The sequence below is a fragment of the Drosophila gunungcola genome, unplaced genomic scaffold (genome assembly GCF_025200985.1).
Source record: "Drosophila gunungcola strain Sukarami unplaced genomic scaffold, Dgunungcola_SK_2 000174F, whole genome shotgun sequence".
NCBI lineage: Eukaryota > Metazoa > Arthropoda > Insecta > Diptera > Drosophilidae > Drosophila > Drosophila gunungcola.
This window is the reverse complement of record NW_026453335.1, coordinates 86,291-101,415: the sequence shown is the minus strand read 5'-3', so window position 1 is coordinate 101,415 and position 15,125 is coordinate 86,291. Positions and strand designations below refer to the sequence as shown.

At 40.5% G+C, this 15,125-nt stretch overlaps 2 long non-coding RNA genes across 3 annotated transcripts; one reads left to right on the top strand and one right to left on the bottom strand.

Moving 5' to 3' along the window:
• Positions 1-5,415: 5,415 nt before the first annotated feature.
• LOC128265904 (uncharacterized) lies at positions 5,416-6,024 on the bottom strand. The gene is made up of 3 exons (XR_008268951.1): positions 5,748-6,024; positions 5,589-5,680; positions 5,416-5,529 (listed from the first exon to the last, which is right to left on the bottom strand). It is a non-coding gene; the product is annotated as an uncharacterized LOC128265904 (long non-coding RNA).
• An 8,368-nt stretch (positions 6,025-14,392) lies between these two features.
• LOC128265905 (uncharacterized) lies at positions 14,393-14,899 on the top strand. 2 transcript variants are annotated; one of them, XR_008268952.1, is made up of 3 exons: positions 14,393-14,482; positions 14,535-14,696; positions 14,844-14,899. It is a non-coding gene; the product is annotated as an uncharacterized LOC128265905 (long non-coding RNA). The 2 variants fall into 2 exon arrangements; XR_008268953.1 differs by lacking the exon at positions 14,844-14,899 and adding an exon at positions 14,774-14,789.
• Positions 14,900-15,125: the final 226 nt, after the last annotated feature.

Here is a 15,125-nt window from a genome sequence, read left to right as displayed (position 1 = left end):
ATGGCAGGTGAATCTTCTAAAGATACCTTAAGCGCCGTCGTTTAAGGTATGCCCGATTCGTATTGAAAAATACGCCTACGGACTAAACACCTGCGAAAAAAATGCAAAATAAAATGAACAAAGGGAGAATGATGTCCCTACGAAAAAGGAAAAAAAAGCAACTAACACTAATTCGCCCCTATATGGCATCGCTACCGCTTTTCTAACCATCTCTGTAACACTAAATCTTTTTAAATCGAGTGCCATATTCCCGCTAAGCAAATACCTAGAGATAAAGAGGATACAGGCGCACCAAAAAAGCTACGAATGTCTAAAAATCTCCTACCAATTATAAAAATGCCTTCCTTATCCTCTTCAAACGAATCTACCTCGATTGGGATGTGTTCGCCTACATAACAACAACTATTTGGCCTTTTATTCCTAAGCGTACATCCCTTCAATTTCAAAACTCTACCTACTAACTTAATACAGTCATCTTCCACCCGAATGTGACTATCCTCAACAATCTTTCTATAAATTTGTTGTAAAATTTGCGAAGGCTTCCGGAAAAACCTCTTAAGAGTTTGTAAATAGTTCTCGAAGGAGTAAGAAGAGCCTGAACCGGATCTCCGATTTGCTTAATCGTCTCTTTTACATGAAGTAAGCCATGAACATTGTAAGAAACACTACTTTCTCCATAAATAATGGCAAAATTCTTTACGAACAAATCCAACATAAGTTGGGCATTATTTATGTTTGACTCTCGTTGTAAGTGAGAGGACAGCAGCCTGTAAGCACAGTGCAATAAAAGAAATAGGTAATACTGGTCATCATTAATTGTATCTTTAAGAGCTACAATGCCAGTGTATAATAAAAATTGCCTGAATTCAGTGGCCTTCCAATGCGGCAGTTCATCCAATGTTCTCGGCTTTCGAGCAAACTCTTTTGGGACGCAGCTGCTCATCGATTTCAAACATTCGGATATTTGTAGTTTATTTGGTTTGGGAACTCTATAATCTTTTGTTATTTTATTTTCAACTAGTCTTTTTAAAAATTTTCTCATGACACCCAATTCAATAAGGTGCATGCAATCCAGAGGGACTTGAGTCACCATTAGAACCCCAAGTTTTTCTAAAGCGGAAAAAATAAAGTTAAATATTCTACTTTATGATGGTGACGGTATGTCCTGTCACGGAAGTTTTCATCTGTAATCAATTCACCGCGTTCAGTACTAAATGTCAATACAGAATCTACTTTTTGTCCCACTTGAGTGCATATGCTACAGCCATGGCTAGACGTATGTCCAGGCGTGCCAGTAATAAATGATCGAGCAGGAGCATCGCAAACGACGGCTCTTATTTCCAAACCAATTTTTTTTTATTGATGGTTAAACCGTTTTATTTATTTCGGACATCTCGGACGTAAATTTCGACAAAACTCGTCGCAATTAAATGGCTTATTATGGCCAATAAAAACTCCAATGGGCAAAACTGGGCGACCATTGATATTATTTATTCTTAGTAGAACGGGCCATAACTGTGCCCTAGAACTTTTAAAAATTGGAAGTCCGTCTGGGAAAATCTGATAATTTATTTAATTGTTTTGATAATCCGATATGTAAATAGGAGCCGCCCTCTACTTTATTTATTTCGGGTTTTTCGAAACAATTAAATTTATAAAAGGGCTTTATTTTCAACTTATGAGCATTTAAAATCTCAATAAGTTCCATGGCACATTCCCGTGTTGGCTTATGTTTTAAATACCAATTTTTTAATTGTGTATTCAAATCACAGTCATCACGTGCATGTGAAACTAAGCTAACTTCGTCAATAGCACTAACTCCTATTTCATCTTCCCCCAAAAGTGGCTTCAAAGATTCCCTATTCACTGATGTGCTAGGCCCTGCACCTACATCTACGCCCTCGCTTTTCATTTCATTTTGACTTCGTAGAGCACATCGCCTCAATAAAGCCTGCCTTTCTTTGCAGCTAATTTATTAATATGCCTTGAGCCAACCATTTTCTCCCTTTGCTAATTTTAATTTGGACAATTGAATGACTTCTTATTAACGTATTTTATTGTGCTATTATTTATTTGTTTGTAATTATTTATAAAGAAAAATATAAAAATACGGGGAAAAGAGTGTATAAATAAAAAATATTATTTGGAAAAAATATTATGATAAAAAAGCAGTTTGTGTGAAATTTTTATCACGAATAAAAATAAAATAAAATAAAAATAAAATAAACAAAAAAAATGTAAAAACATAAATATATAAATAAAATTATATTTATTTATTATATTTATTATATTTATTTTATTTATTATTATTAATATATTTATTTTATTTAATATAATTATTTATTTATTTCATTTATTATTAAAAAAATTAATAACAGCAGATAAAATAATAATAAATAAAATTAATAAAATAATATATTAAATAAAATAAATAAATATAATTTTATTTATATATTTATGTTTTAACATTTTTTGTTTATTTTATTTTTCCTATTATTAATTTTTTAAACACCGTGAAATTTTTGTTCTTGATTATTGGTTTCAGTGTACAATTTTTTTTTGAAACTTTTCAACCTGACCTAACGGAACTTTTGAGACGCGCATAATTTTTACAATAACAGCAAATAAATTTATTTGCACAAATGGATTCCGTGGCAGGCGTTTTTTTAACAACTTTATTTTACCGCGATTTAATTTCACAACGGTTTAAACAATGATTGGAGTACCATCCAGCTAATACACTTTAGCCGCGCTTAGACGCCGAATTTCAAATGTGCAAATATATTTATTTATTTATTGTTTATTTATTTATATTTATACACTTACCTGATTAATTAATAATTGCCTAAAATTTTCACTTTAAAAAACACTCCTCACTCTGTTGCAGTCGAATTCAAGTGCAAAGGGAATGGGGAGAACGCAACCGAAATTTCTGCCTGACGCGTGCCAGGGTATATCCGACCACAACAATGCCTTGTAGTTAAAATCACATTAGGCAGATAATCAAATATTAACATTTTGGCGTTGCCTATAGCAACTTTACAATAACTTCCAAAATGTTATTACATTTATCAATAAAAATCATTTATATATCATCTTAAAAATTAATAAATATACTAGCGCTTCTAAAAAAGGGTATTCAAAAGTCTACACAGTTCCTTTGTTCTTGACATTTTGATTTTTTTCTCAGTTTTCTCTCCGTCCAACCCTCTCCCTTTTTCAGTCGCTGCTCCGAATTACTTCGAAATAAATAACAACAAAAAAGTTCGAGCTTCGGCAGTGGCAGAAGTGCCGACAGAATTTTGTCAGCCTGCTTTGTTTTGAACTTCGCTAGATGAAGCCCATGCGATTTGTTTTTGTTTTTCGAACATGCCGGCCAGGAAAAGGCAGGGAAGGGAATTTCAGAACTACAGGGTATGGACATGTGTCAAGTTAAAAGCAATAAAAAACCCAGAAAGAATCAGGATCATGAAGTCATTTTCGGGTTCGAGTACTATTAGTACAAAATTTAAAGTTGAAATGCGGGATGTAGTGGAGGCAATGAAGACTATATTTAAAACAGCTAAAACTGCTCCAAAAAATATTCAATCAAATAAAGGAAAATAATGTTTTAATTCTACATTTGGAAATTTGCTGAAAGAAAAACAACAACGATTTAAAGATCATTAAAAAATACAATATGAAAACGTTTAGTATGCAGGAAAAATATATATGGATACACAAAATCAAAGATCTTGTGTATGAATATAATAATTCATACCACAGAACCATTAAAATGAATCCAGTGGATGTATGCATTGAAAATGAAGAATTCATATTAAAATCAATTTATAATATGCCCAAGATATTTCCACAACACAAATTTTCAGTGGGGACTACGTTCGAATAAGTAAATATAAGGGTGTATTTATGAAAGGGTAGGAACCCAATTTTATGGCTGAGGTATTCAAAATAATAAAGGTAAAGGCAACTTATCCTGTAACATATGACTTTGAGGATTATAAGAGTGAACCTATTAATGGATCATTTAATGAACCGGAACTTCAACGAGTAAAAGATCCTAATGCATTTTTAGTAGAGAAAATTTTAAGGAAACGAAAGAATCAACTCAAAGTTAAGGGGTTTGGTTTTGATGAAAGCCACGCGTCATGGATCGATAAACAAATCTTCTGAAACAATATGCGTGCGGCATATTACTTTTGCAGGGTTTATATAAAAACAAGAAAGGAAGCCAACTTCGGCAAGCCGAAGTTTATATACCCTTGCAGCTATTGCAAGAATTAAATATTTTGAAAACATTAAAATTATGATTTACTTGCGTATATGTCTAAAAACATTGAAGCAATGATGATTTGCAGCTCAATTATTAGGTAGTTATTTTATATAATTTTATTATTTCTATGGGAGCTATATGATTTAGTCGTCCTATTTTGATGAAATTTTAACCGTAATTCTGAAATATTTATCCATTACTATATCTCGAAGAACTAAAAAAAAAATTAAAAAAGAGAAAAGTTATAATTTTTTTAAATTTATTTTTATGGTTGTTTCTATGGGAGCTATATGCTATAGTCGTCCGATTTTGATGAAATTTAAACCGTAATTCTGAAATATTTATCCATTACTTTATCTCGAAGAACTAAAAAAAAAATTAAAAAACAGAAAAGTTATAATTTTTTTTCATTTATTTTTATGATTGTTTCTATGGGAGCTATATGCTATAGTCGTCCGATTTTGATGAAATTTAAACGTAATTCTGAAATATTTAACCATTACTATATCTCGAAAAACTAAAAAAAAATTAAAAACAGAAAAGTTATAATTTTTTTCATTTATTTTTCCGATTGTTCCTATGGGAGCTATATGTTATAGTCGTCCGATCCGGCTCGCTCCGACTTATATACTACCTGCAATAGAAAGACAACTTTTGGGAAAGTTTCATGCAGATAGCTTAAAAACTGAGAGACTAGTTTGCATATAAACGGACGGACAGACGGACGGACAGATGGACGGACAGACGGACATGGCTAGATCGACTCTACTAATGATGCTGATCAAGAATATATATACTTTATAGGGTCGGAAACGTCTCCTTCACTGCGTTGCAAACTTCTGACTGAAATTATAACACCCTCTGCAAGGGTATAAAAACATCAGAAATTCAATTTATAAACATTTATTAAAATTAGTGTTTTAACATTTATTTTTGTTTTTTTTTTTTGTTTGCGTTGTTTTTTGCGCAAGATAAGGCGTGCGCAAGGGCCTTTTTCGTCGGCAGCTGGCCTCCCAACGCAGATTTGCTGTCTGTAAACAAAACAGATATGTATATTAGAATAAAATAAATAATCTGATACATTTTGCTTAATTATACATACCGACTATAACGGAAAAAAATCCTGGAAAGGCCTTAAGGGCCTTTTTTCCATTTAAACCGTCTATATTGAAGTCGCAAAGAAGGTGCTCTGCCAAAACTCCTTTAATCGACTTAGGCAAATTATTTCGCCGAAGAATGGCGGTGATGGTCTCAATCTGTAGAAAAAACACAGAATTAATTGCACACTCATCTTCTTCATAAATATTTTACTTACATAGGCGGTTGTAGTAGTCGAGCATATTTTAACGCCACCAGCTCCTCCTATTTTTTAAACGTGAAAGAATAGGGTTCCTCTGCATCCTTGGACTTTTTTTAAGGAAAATCAGCAGCAGTGCCGTCAGCTTTGTTTATTTATTTATATTTATGCACTTACCTGATTAATTAATAATTGCCTAAAATTTTCAATTTTAAAAACACTTCCTCACTCTGTTGCAACGAAACCGAAATTTCTGCCTAGCGGTGCCAGGGTGTCAATTATATATCATCTTAAAAATAAATAAATACACTAGCACTTCTAAAATAGGGTATTCAAAAGTATACACAGTTCCTTTTGTTCTTGACATTTTGATTTTTTTCTCCGTTTTCTCTCCGTCCAACCCTCTCCCATCTTCAGCCGCTGCTCCGAATTACTTCGAAATGAACAACAACAAAAAAGTTTGAACTTCGGCAGTGGCAGAAGTGCGGACAGAATTTTGTCAGCCTGCTTTGTTTTGAACTTCGCTAGATGAAGCCCATGCGATTTGTTTTTGTTTTTCGAACATGCCGGCCAGGAAAAAGCAAAAGTACTTACACAATACTAATAATTATACAACACCAATATACGATACTTATGTTAAGTTATGTTAAACATGAACTGGAAGAAGATCTCTCTGAGACTTTGAGTGTGAGCGAGTGGTAGCATTAAGACGTGTTAGAATAAAGAGTTGACAAACGCCTACCACAATTTCAGAAGTGGTCAAATCAACGCCATGAACGAGGAAAATTTAAACCAATTTACGGTCGTCCAGCTGAAAAGATGGCTTTCAGCATTGGGTTTATCAACCCAAGGTATTAAAACCGAGTTGATGGCTCGTCTAGGGCAGATACCACCTGAACAACGAGGCCAAGTACCAGAGGCCGAAGTTGACCAGAATGCTGGACAAGATCAAGCTGGCGCCTCTGGAACAGAACGTGAAGAGGTCAACACAAACCCTGAAAGCGCATCGCCCGCACTACAGGAGGGCGTCTCCGACGGTGTTACACACTTATTGCGCAGCAGAATGCGTTGCAGCAGGCTGAAACTTGCGGCACCATCCAACATCAACAACAACAGGCAGAGACACACGTTGCGCCCGAACAGCCAATTGGAGATTCATCGGATGGCAACGCCTTCAATCCAACTCCAATCGCTACAGGAAACGGATTAGGTGGCAACGCGGAAGGTGCACGGTATGTCACACAGGGAGTTCCATCGTCCAGGGCTGGATCACCAGCCTCACTCTCGTTTGCCAAAGAAGCTGCCATCAACTTCGACGGAAACATTTGTGCACGCAACTGGGTAGATCACCTTAAGAACATACACAACTTAGATAATGACTGCCTACGAATGCTACTCGTTACCAAATTAAGAGGTAATTCTCAGCGTAGTCTGAGGATTTTTTATTGCCAAAGAAGGATTAAAATTAAAATCTTCCCAATTCCCGAAAAAGTACATAACGTACAAAGCTTTTTAGGACTATGTTCCTATTTTAGAAGGCTTATAAAAGATTTCTCCACATTAACTAAGCCACTTTATGGCACTTTAAGGAAAGACAAGGAATTTTCTTTCCAAGAAAGAGAACTAGTCTGTTTCTTAGCCATACATAATCATAAAGATGAGGTTGAATTACATTGCGATGCCAGCGCTAGAGATGGAAAACTCCATCCCGTATTCAACTTTTCAAAGCGAAGTACAGAGACTGAGGCAAAATACCACAGCTTCGAGCTGGAAACCCTAGCTATCATCTATGCCCTGCGTAGATTTCGAATCTATCTTCATGGTAAACATTTTAAGATAATAACCGACTGCAATTCTTTAGCTCTGACATTAAACAGAGTCGAACTAAATCCTAGAATCGCCCGATGGGCACTTGAACTGCAAAATTATGATTATGAACTGATTCATAGATCCGGAACAAAAATGCACACGTAGATGCTCTGAGCAGATGTTATATTTTAATAGTAGAAACCACTAGTTTTGAGGACAATCTTTTAATATGTCAATTAAAAGATATCAATATACAGAAAATTAAGGAAGAATTAGAAACGGCGTTGTTTACAGAAAATCGAATCCCTCGGCTCCTTGACACCGGTTGCAGGGATATCCTGCGGGATTTTTATGTTTTTGATCTTCTTCATGGGGTCCCACGAGTTGCGGAGAAGTATATAGTCCGCCCGGGCAGAGATCCGCCGTAAGGCGTAGTTAGGACAGACGGTCGCCACTTGCCTGAACCCTCCGTTTGCGACTGGGCTATTTGTTAACTCGGGCCCCCAGCCAGGCTTACTATCGGCACGGGTCGAATGACACCTTAGTCCGGCACCGAGGTGAGATGTGGGGGATAGGCTCCCTCTATGTCTAGAAAGGCACAGATAGCTATTTCTTTGCTGTCAATTGCCCCTTCTAGAGTGCGACATAGTTGATAAAGTGCAGTGTGTGTTGAACGACCTGCTTTGTATGAATGCTGTGTGTTTTGCAGAGGACAGTCTCTGAGAGCTGTTCTTCTGATATTGTAGTCTACCAGTTTTTCTAGCGTTTTAAGACAATACGAAGTTAAGCTGATAGGTCTGAAGGACTTTGGGCTGGTGATGTCTTTCTTCCCGATCATGCACTTGGGATGTACCCAAGGGCTAGGCTGCTCACCATTAGTCTTCAAAGGCGGGTTAGGAGTAGTTCCTGCCCCTGCTGTAAGAAAGCTGGAGAGATCATGTCTAATCCCGGTGATTTAAATGGTTGGAAGGTTCCAATAGCCCATTTGAGTTTCTTGGGCGTAACTATAGACTTGGCTGCTGCCCAGTCACTAGCTACTGTCCTAGGGGTTCTATGTTGATCACGCATTATGTTTCTCGTAGTGGGAGTACTTCCCGGGAAATGCGTGTCAAATAGCAATTATAATTTCTCCCGATCCGTGGAGGTGAAGGTGTTATTCCCTTTACTTAGGGCTAAATTACTATCCGTTGCACTTTTAGCCATTTTTTTGTGCAGTCTCGCGCCCTCGTTGACGTTACTTATTGCCTCACACAAGTTCCTATAGTTTTTCCGTTCGGCTTTTCTGATCCCTTTGTTGTAGAGCGTCAGGCTTCGCCTGTATAGTTCCCAGTTCCTATCAGTTTTTGATTTGTTGAAGAGCTTCCGAGTGGTTACACGTAGTCGTTCAAGACTAGCATTCCACCATGGTGCGTCTGTTTCCCGCTTCTGTCTGCCTAGAGAACAACTGTCTTTAAAGGCATTCACTATTTTGTGGCCTAGGTTGTCTACCGCTCTATCTAATTCCAAGGGATGTCTTGGGTATCCTGACGGTTCGTTGGAAAGATTGAGCTCTAGAGTTGACCTGAATTTGTCCCAGTTTGTTTTTCTGGGGTTTCTTTTAGGGTTACATCTTTTTGTGTTGAAGGCTACCTCAAACAAAATTGTCCTGTGGTCGGACATAGATTCTTCTGGTGACACATGCCAGTTCTTAATGTGGGGTTTAAATGAATTGGTTGCTAGAGTTATGTCTAGCACCTCTTCCCGTACCCTAGTAACAAATGTCGGCCTGGCGCCGACATTACAGATCTCTAGGTTATTGTTTAAAATAAATTCTAGTAATTGCTCACCTCTGTTGTTGACATCCGTGCTGCCCCAGATCACATGATGCGCGTTGGCATCACATCCTATGATGAGGGGGATCTTGTTAGTCCGGCAGTGGTCCACGAGCCCGGGTATTCCTTGCGGTGGTCAGGCCTCCTCCCCGGCAAAGTAGGCGGAGGCCACTGCTAGCTTCGGTGCAGCTTCTGTGCTGTTGATGGTTACGGCGACGCATTCTCTGCTCATGAACTCTGAAAAGATACTATAATTGATATCTTTCCTTATAACGATGCATGATCTGGGAGGTAATCCTCCTGGATCGCATTTTACCTTAGTGTCTTTCGTGTACAGGCCTTTTATGCCATGGTGCCACCATGGCTCCTGTACTAGGGCTAGCCCGAGATGTTGGGAGGTGAACCTCCTCGCCAAGACAGCAGATGCTGCTTTGGCCCGATGGATGTTACCTGGGCTAGCCGAGTGCTGCTTGTTGCAGCCATCATTCCGAGGTTTGGTGCTCCGTGATGTCTGGTGAAGAGAGAGAGCAAGTCTCTCCACCACCGTCTATCACGGTAACCTCGGCTTCTTCGCAGCTGTCGTCCAGGAGGAGCTCCTCGGCCAGCTCTTGGGATGACATAGGGTGTCCATCCAATGTCCATGCTGGTGATGGATTGTCCATCCTGCTCCCCACTCTGCAACTTCGGCTCCAAGTTCAGTGGTTCGAGGGTATCCTCGACAGCCTTACAGATGTGGTCATTGGGCGTCTCTTCCGGAGCTTTCTTAATCTTTTTCAGACCGCTCACGGTGACGTGGCCAAACCGGAAGTTGAGCTTGTGGTCACGCTCCACTATCTCATCCCTTCCGGTCTGGTCCATCCCTACGACCAGGAGTGCACCAGCTCCTTCGTTCTTCCTGGAGATGACCTTCCAGGCGTCCGTCTCGACACGGTTTTGGAAACCAATTAAGGCTAGTATCTCCTCATTGGTCCGGTCTGAGCTCCTCGGGCAGAACAACGTGGCTTTGTAAGGTGCCGGGTTGTCTGCTCCCGTGCGGGTTTCTAGGGTACTCTCTTCCACGTCCGCAGCTGAGGTACGGCAACCTCAAGCCACTCAGCTGAGCCTTCATCCAGGCAGTCGATAATCAGGTAACCCACCCTTAAGGGGATTCCCCTAAACACGACCGGACCGCTCCACGCTGACGTGAGCATCTCGTCCATGACCGACTCCTGGAGCCCGGATAGTTCCTCTGCGGTCAGGCTGGCCGCCGGGAAACCCTCCGGGAGTATGGCCACCCTGATGAGCGTAGCTTTCTTGGCAGCCTCCGCGTATGTCGGTTGGGGTCCGATGACCGGTGGTGCCGAGCTAGAGGGTCGTCCTCCAGCGGTTGTCGGCTTCTGGTTTTGGTGGGGCTGGGAAGGTATCTTCCTGGCCTGCACCTTTGCCTTTTCTGCTGCTGCTGCTGTGCTAGGCCCCTCTTGAACAGGTACCCGTGAGGACGTCTCACTAGCCCCAGTGCCGTGCCTAGACCTCTTGGGGGTGTCCGTTGGTGGTGTGCGGCTGGTGTTCAGCCGTTTGCCAGCCGATGCTGCCCCCAATGCCGGCTGCTCCCTCGGCTCCTTGACACCGGTTGCAGGGATATCCTGCGGGATTTTTATGTTTTTGATCTTCTTCATGGGGCCCCACGAGTTGCGGAGAAGTATATAGTCCGCCCGGGCAGAGATCCGCCGTACCGGTAAGGCGTAGTTAGGACAGACGGTCGCCACTTGCCTGAACCCTCCGTTTGCGACTGGTCTATTTGTTAACTCGGGCCCCAGTCTATGCTTACTATCGGCACGGGTCGAATGACACCTTAGTCCGGCACCGAGGTGAGATGTGGGGGATAGGATGGAGGTAGGTAGTTGTGAGTTGTGTAAGGCTACGGTGTTAAGACGGCCAAACAAGCGTCTTGTCGGTATACCTCCATCGGTATACCCGCTGTTTGTCCGGGGTTGCTTATTTGCTTGCGCTTATTCGCAACTAACCTTCCCAGAAGGTCGTTCGCTATCCGCAACCTGCGACCCGCCTGGTGGCCTCAGCTAAGCCTCCCTTCGAACCATCCCACTAGTTCTTGAGGACCAATATTAAATGAAGTATTTAAAATTTTAATGGAAGCCGGTTTCTCGTTTAAGATAAACAAGGATACATTCCTCACACAGAAAATAAATTACCTAGGGTATGAAGTTAGTGCGGGAGAAATACGACCAAACGGTCTCAAAATAAAAGCACTTGTGGAACTACCACCTCTTCAGACGGTACCTCAGTTAAGACAGTTCATAGGATTGGTTTCCTACTTCCGGCAGTTTGTGCCAAAATTTTCAGAGTTATTAAAACCATTATTTTTACAAACTAATCAAAAATGCAAGGAATTTACATGGAAAGACGAACATGAACAACTAAGACAGAAAATAATAGAAATTTTGACAAGTTCTCCAGTATTGACCATCTTCGATCCCAAACACCCTGTCGAGTTGCATACAGATGCAAGTATGGTTGGTTATGGTGCCATTTTGATGCACCGAATAGATAAAAAGCCGTATGTAATCGAGTATTTTAGTAAATGCACAACTCCAGTCGAGTCCAAATACCATTCTTACGAGTTAGAAACTTTTGCAGTGGTGAACGCCGTTAAACATTTCAGGCATTATTTGCAGGGTCTCGAATTTGTGATTTTTACGGATTGCGATTCATTAAGGGCAAGTCGTTCCAAGACCACATTGACGCCGAGGGTACACCGGTGGTGGGGGTACTTGCAGGCTTTTCAGTTTTGCATTGAATATAGGAAAGGGGAGAGAATGGCTCATGCTGATTTTCTGTCTCGGAATCCTCTACCAGTCCAAAAGATTCCCAATTAGAAAAGGTAGTCGAGAAGCGCATAAATTTAACCGAGGTCTCCGACAACTGGCTACTCGCCGAACAACAGCGAGATCCAGAAGTTTCTGAAATAATCGAAAAGCTACGTAACGACGAATTAGAGGAATATTTACTAAAAAGAAAAGGTATGCTTCATCGAAAAATCCAACGCAACGGAAGAACACGCTGTCTGCCCGTAATACCCAGAGCTTACAGATGGGCTGTAATAAACCACGCACACGAAGCTGTAATGCACTTGGGTTGGGAGAAGACATTAGATAAAGTTTATGCGCACTATTGGTTTGCCCACTTGTCAAAATATGTTTCTGAAATAATCAAAAAGCTACGTAACGACGAATTAGAGGAATATTTACTAAAAACTTATGAGTTGAGAAAAGGTATGCTTCATCGAAAAATCCAACGCAACGGAAGAACACGCTGTCTGCCCCTAATACCCAGAGCTTACAGATGGGCTGTAATAAACCACGTACACGAAGCTGTAATGCACTTGGGTTGGGTGAAGACATTAGATAAAGTTTATGCGCACTATTGGTTTGCCCACATGTCAAAATATGTTAGGCGTTTCGTAGAAAATTGCATTAAATGCAAAATATCAAAAGGCTCTAAAGGTAAAGTGCAGGCAGAACTCCATCCGATTCCGATGGCTTACTCTGCACCACGATTCTGTGTGAATGTGTGGCGGGAGCATTTGTGTATACGGCTGTACCATGATCCTATGGGGATGCTTGGTGGGAGCGTATGTGTAGATCATACGAGGATGCTTGGCGAGAATAGTTGTGTGAGACTGCACCTCGATTCTGTGTGAATGCGTGGCGGGAGGATATGTGTATACGGCTGCACCATTATACTATGGGGATGCTTGGCGGGTGTGTATGTGTAAATCCAACGAGGTTGCTTGGCGAGAACAATTATGTAAGACTGCACCACGATTCTGTGTGAATGCGTGGCGGGAGCATATGTGCATACGGCTGCACCATGATCCTATGGGGATGCTTGGCGGGAGTGTATGTGTAAATCCTATAATAATGCTGGGCGAAAAGAATTGTGTGAGACTGCACCATGATCCTGCGTGGATACGTGGCGGGAGGAGGACGAGTTGGTGTCCAATTGGAAAAAAAGAGAAATTGTGAAATTAATGTTGTTGAGATATAACAAGAAACGCTGTTATTGGTTGCATGTTTATGAAATAATAAACATAATAAAGCTTATTGGGTCACGCATACACGAGGAAGTGTGCAGGTCAGGAAGGCCGTGTCGCAGTTCTCAGAAGTATTTGAATTCGATGAGCGCTAAAGCATAAGTAGCTGGTAAGACATTGGTTCCTGATAAAACATGAATTCTAGGAACTCCTGCTCTACTCGTAGCGCGACGGCATTGCAAGATATCTTATAGAGTGGCGTAGTCGTCGAGTGAGGCCCGGTCGCCCAAGAGAGAGAGAGAGAGAGAGAACCGGAGAGCAAGAAGATAAGCTCTGGTATTTTAAGGGTAGTCAGTTTGAATTTGGCTCTTGGCGCAATCGAAATGGCAGACCATGAAAATACTCCTTCTCCGTTAAGTTAGACATAAGACTAATTTGTCAAAATTGTTTCCAAAATAAAGCAGGATCATTAAATCCGTATAACAGGTTGGCTGAATTGTATTAGGCTCATACACACGCTAACACACATATATTATTATACCGATTCTTACACAATACAAATAATTATGCAACACCAATATACGATACTTATGTTATGTTAAACCTATGTTAAGTAACATGAACTTTAAGAGGATCTCTCTGAGAGGTCATTCTTTAACTTTGAATGTGAGCGAGTGGTATGTAGTATGCTCATATATAGGGTACACACTGTACCGCTTATATCACTGTAACATTGTAGCATTTGTTTATGTCCGAATATTCCCAGCACTTCAAGTGCAAAGCAATTCGACCCGCACAACAATGTCATGCACATCCTAAATGCTGAGTCGGCATGTCTGCATGCGCGGCCGACCATTCGGTTACCATGTGAGCATAACACTCTCCCTCTCATGCGAGGCCGCTGCTTGCGCCGCCTAAATACATCTGATCTTACAGTTTCTCTTCTGATATCTGATATCTGATCTGATATTGTTTCTCTTAGCCACTTGGGTTATCATCGGAACAATTTTGTCTAAAGGCACAAGGAGCTTAGAAAAAGCTTCTTATATTCTGGCCCTGTTCCCTAGGTGATGTTAGTCATTTTGATCCGCGCTGTTACATTGCTAGGTGCCTGGCATAGATTTGTGTATTTTCTAAAGCCACATGCTGAATTTACATTTTTGGTAAGCGGCCATCACCCAAATGTTTTTCTCGTTGGCCGCTTGCTTTGACACCCTGTTTATGTACGCCTCCTTTAATAAATTCAACAAGAATGTGCACAAGTAAGCTACTCAAATGGCTTAATGTCTGATTTATTAGCTTTAATATTTTCAGAGACGTGATTATAATAGATTCGATAACTTCCATCTTGGCTGGCTGTATAATCTTTGGAATTTTGGCTACCTGGCTCATGACACCAGTACCTCGGACATTTTGCAGGTGGTTAGGGGTGGAGCTGGCATTCATTTCATACCCGGAGGCGATTGCCAAGTTCAAGTATGTTCATGGGCGGCTTGTTTGTACATATGTACTATACACACTTTCTACGTCACTGATTAAATTTAATTAAAAAGCGCCGACTGTCTAAAGCAAAAGTAAGCAAAATAACAGCTCCCATAGGGGTATTAAAAACAAATCCGATAGATTAAATCATCAAAAGCACATTTAGGTGTTCTCTTTAGTACTACACTGGCATTGTAAGGCCCATTTGGTACTCGTATTCCCTAATATTGACGGGTCTTGTACCAAATATTATCTTAAACCCCATTAGGCAGATCGAACTTAGAACTGATAACTTACTCGGAAAGCGCACGAACAGCAACTGAATTCAAATTTTCCCCTCAGACGATGTGCATCAGAGAGCGAAACCACGTTCTACTTTGCAGGCCTTCCGTTTCATCCAAAGCTTGGCATTTGTTGATAGTG